The sequence below is a fragment of the Sesamum indicum genome, unplaced genomic scaffold (genome assembly GCF_000512975.1).
Source record: "Sesamum indicum cultivar Zhongzhi No. 13 unplaced genomic scaffold, S_indicum_v1.0 scaffold00234, whole genome shotgun sequence".
Lineage (NCBI taxonomy): Eukaryota > Viridiplantae > Streptophyta > Magnoliopsida > Lamiales > Pedaliaceae > Sesamum > Sesamum indicum.
The window spans coordinates 3,192-8,309 of record NW_011628128.1 but is presented as its reverse complement, the minus strand read 5'-3'; the positions used below and the strand labels follow the sequence as shown (position 1 = coordinate 8,309).

The 5,118-nt window shown below is 23.5% G+C and overlaps 1 long non-coding RNA gene across 1 annotated transcript in view; it reads right to left on the bottom strand.

Annotated features, from left to right (window-relative positions):
• Positions 1–4,718: 4,718 nt before the first annotated feature.
• LOC110011411 overlaps positions 4,719–5,118 on the bottom strand; it is a 2,647-nt gene continuing 2,247 nt past the window's right edge. The window contains exon 2 of the long non-coding RNA XR_002286418.1: positions 4,719–4,803. This is a non-coding gene — a long non-coding RNA (uncharacterized LOC110011411). The remainder of the gene's footprint in view (positions 4,804–5,118) is intronic.

Below are 5,118 nucleotides of genomic sequence, written 5' to 3'. Positions count from 1 at the left end.
TAGTGATGTTTTAATTAATAATTAATTATAGTGGAAGTGATGTGATTAATTATAAATAATATAATTTATAAAATATATAATTATTATTTCAAAAAAAATAAAATTTAAAATTAATACACATGTAATATTAATTAAATAAGCTTAAATAAATAAACAAAGCACTAAACCTTTATGCATGAAAGAAAGTTAAGTCAATTTTTTATGATTTAATTTTTCGATATCAATTAATCTTGTAATAAGTGTAAGAGCTAAAATTAAATAATAAATATATTAGAGGACATTTTAACCATTTAATATTATGACAATAAAAAATTAATTATCATACAAGATGGAACCTTAATAAATAGCACTAGCAACGATAGTATATTCGATCCACATAAATAATAGTATGGTTATACTACTAAAAAATATTAATAAGTTATAAAAAGGTACTTATAGTACGTCATTTTGATTGGCTAAACAAAATTTGTAGTTTTTGAATTCAATAGAAAAAATAACTATATGCTATTGTCTAAAAATATGATTAAATCTATCAATGATATAATCTAACTAAAATATTTAATTTAATTAGTGAACTCCATTTTAACCCTGTATTTTAGTAATATGTGATACTTTCATAGTGACCTAAAAAATACAAAATGATTTAACTTACAATAATTATAGAATTTTAATCAAACACTATCCGTACAAATCAAATTTATCACTTTAAAATAGACATTATATACTGAATTTATCGAACACTAACAGCACATACCCATAAATAATAGAAACAATATGCTATATAGTTCAAATTTTATCAAGAAACTTTATGCACGATATTCTCTCACTAATTTTATAATTTTTACAAAATAGAACTTTTTTAAGTGATTAGAACTTATTATTTTGTCATGTTCATTTACTTCATTAATTAGTGACAAATACATAAAGAAATTATTATTTATTATTATGTTACTAAAATTGATAGTGATGTTTTAATTAATAATTAATTATAGTGGAAGTGATGTGATTAATTATAAATAATATGATTTATAAAATATATAATAATTATTTCAAAAAAATAAAATTTAAAATTTATTTACAACACATAATTATATATATTTTGATCCACCAATAAATATAAATACATATAAAGGGGTATAATTCGACAAATCAACAGAGAATCTTATCAATGATGTAATCTAACTAAAATATTTAATTTAATTTGCAAACTCCATTTTAACCCTGTATTTTAGTAATATGTGATATTTTCATGATGACCTAAAACATACAAAATGATTTAATTTAAAATAATTATAGAATTTTAACCAAACACTAATCGTGCAATCAAATTTATCAACTTTAAAATAGACATTATATACTAAATTTATCGAACACTAAAAGTACATACCCATAAATAATAGAAACAATATGCTAAATAGTTCAAATTTTATCAGGAAACTTATATTCTCTCACTAATTTTATAATTTTTATAAAATAGAACTTTTTCAAGTGATTAGAACTTATTATTTTGGCATGTTCATTTCCTTCATTAATTAGTGACAAAATACATAAAGAAATAATTATTTATTATTATGTTACTAAAATTGGTAGTGATGTTTTAATTAATAACTAATTATAGTGGAAGTGATGTGATTAATTATAAATAATATGATTTATAAAACATATAATTATTATTTCAAAAAAATAAAATTTAATAACTTATTTACAACACATAATTATATATATTTCGATCCACCAATAAATATAAATACATATAAAGGGGATATAATTCAACGAATCAACAGAGAATCTTATCAATAATATAATCTAACTAAAATATTTAATTTAATTTGCAAACTCCATTTTAACCCTGTATTTTATTAATATGTGATACCTTCATGGTGACCTAAAACATACAAAATGATTTAACTTAAAATAATTATAGAATTTTAACTAAATACTAACCGTATAAATAAAATTTATCAACTTTAAAATAAATATTATACACTAAATTTATCAAACACTTACAGTACATACACCATAAATAATAGAAGCAATATGCTAAATAGTTCAAATTTTATCAGGAAACTTTATGCACGATATTCTCTCACTAATTTTATAATCTTTACAAACTAGAACTTTTTCAAGTGATTAGAACTTATTATTTTGGCATGTTCATTTATTTCATTAATTAGTGACAAAATTATGTTACTAAAATTGTAGTGATAAATAAATCAATCATAAATTAATTAATAATTTCTATTTAATTAAATAAAAGAGAAGATAAATAAATCAAAAAACTGTTAAATTGTTCATAAAAAACAAAAATTTTAAATAAATATAGCTACAGTAAGTTATAACCCAATAAAATGATTATTCTAATGTCCTTATGCTAAATAAATAACCAAATAACAAAACGTACCCAATATATTTTAATTAAATGAAAGGAAGCAAATAGTCTCAAAATGAAAGGAGTCCTACAATACTGATAGGACATCACTATTATTGCCTAAATAAAGTTCTTAATTTAAAATAAATAAAGTGAAAATGACCATAAAAATACATTTTCCAAATATGATGATGGAGTTAAATTTTTTAAATCTATCAATTATATAAATTAAGCAAGACATTTAATTTATGATTGATTAGTCTTTCAGCTATTCAACAAAAACATATCCAATTTCGAAAGAAAGATAAAAAGAGGATATTTTAACCACACAATCGAAAGTCAATTATATACTCAATCCGTGTAGATAAATTAAATTATAATTATACTATTACTCAAAATATTAATAAGCTATACAAACTTCGTGCTATCGTTTATAGAACATATGAACATTAACAAAATGATGGATCTTCAAAGTTTTTCCATATCAGTCATAAATAACTTCAAAAATTCAATGAAAAATCCGTACATATACAAATAAGATTAAATAATTGTCACACGTCGGATGTCAGTCTTTTTGTTTCTAATGCACTAATAGTAATACAAATAAGTTGAAACAATTGTCATATGTATCAGATGTCATTCTTTTTTGTATTATTATTTTCTTTCATATATCAGCAAATTATTTGTACGTCTTATTTTATTCCATCTTGTTGTCTACAATCATAAAAACAAGTATTAATCAATTTGTTCATTTATTTATATGCAAAATGACAGCTTTTTTGTAGAAAAATATATTTTATGCACATGTAATTAATTAAATAAGCTTAGACAATTAAATAAAAGCACTATAACTTTGCACGTGAAAGAAAATTTAAATATTTAGTGAATATTTTATTATTTAATTTTTTAATATCAGTTAATCTTGTAATAAGAATAAGACTGATTAAATAATAAAAATATCAAAAGATATTTTAACCACTGACAATCAAAAGTTAATTACAATTCAGAATGGAACCTTAATAAAGAGCATTAACAACAATAGCATACTTGATTGAGATTTGGCTTAAAGTACGCCACCAAGACCTAAATAAAGTTATTGATTTTGTATTTAATAAAACAGACAAATATATGCTACTCTCTAAAAGTAAAATGAGAATAATCATACTTTCAAACATGATTAAATCTATCAATTATATAATTTAGCCAAGATATTTAATTTAAGGAGCGAACTCCGTTTTAATCCTACATTTTATTAAAATACGATGTTTTCATGGTAACCTAAAACATATGAAATTGTCTAACTTAAATTAAATTTAACTTATATCAAAATACATATAAGAATTTTAAATGAAATTGTCTAACTTAAATTAAATTTAACTTATATCAAAATACATATAAGAATTTTAACCAAGCACTAACCATACAATGCAAGTTTATCCATGTTAAAATAGACATTACATACTAAATTATGTATCTTGATAAGCACATATACTCACAAATAATAGAAATAATAAACTAAATAGTTCAAATTTTACGGGAAAAATTAAATGGAAAAAAAAGGCAAAAAGGCTTAAATATGATAAAATATACAATCATAACTAAAATTAACAACAACAAAACAATATTTAAGATTTTGTGATAGAATAAAAAACTAATGGTAACCTTGAGCCCAAGTATGATTGATGCAATAGTTTAAGATTTATTGACTCTTTAATTTCAATAACTATAAGTTAATTGTTGACAACAGACCACCACCACTAGTGATGAGGTCATGCTTTTTGTTAAACAAATCAAATCAAGTCCAAAAGAGTATTTTTAATCTTTGGATAATCGAAGCATATACCTTAAGCACCATGAGGGTTGCTTCCAAAGTACCAATCTAAGGTCCCTCCATTGACGGCGCCTTTAAAACATTTGGTTTAAACAAAAATGAACCTAAATTGTTATGTAGAAAGGAAAGGCTACCAAGTAACGTAGAAATGAACAGCAACGCAACAAACCCAAATATGACTGCCATTTGTCTATTATTTCTTATCAAGCAAAAAAAGTCACCTCTGGACCTTACGTTTTTCTTTTTATATCTATTCTGGACCCTGATCCAATTTAACCATCTTAACAACTATGCAAGTCAAACGTTCCTCTTAAAAAAATGACTTTAACGTTTTTTTATTGGTAAATAGTTATTCACTTTTGTTCCCCATTTTGAGAGCAACCAACACATCGAGAAAATAAAGTATATAATCTAATCAAAATGAGCTGCATTGTAATCATAACAATCATTGAGGAATTACTACTCAAGATAAGTCAAGATAAGTATAAAAAATAACCAAAATCTTGCCACAAATAAAAAATGCTAACCTTGAATCCACCATTTGGTGCCAATACATTTCCATGAAAAGCTTCAATTCCTGTTTGGTTACATTTAAATCACTGATCTGCACCAATAAAAAGAAGGGGTTGACCCCCTTCACACAAGTTTCTACAATATGCCTTTAAAACTAACGCATAGCATTAAGCAAAATCCATAACATATCGTACTAGAACAACAAAGTATATGCAAATGGAAACAAATAAAATATAACCAAACCTTCCGTCAGCCAAATAAACCAAATATTGCATTCACGGTATATGCTAATATGTTTTTTTAATTTCATGATGGTGATAGAGGGTTGTAGTGGTGATGGTGATGTTGATAGTGAGGTGCTCTTCAAGTATTGGTCAGACAATGGAGGATACATTCCAGAGAAACT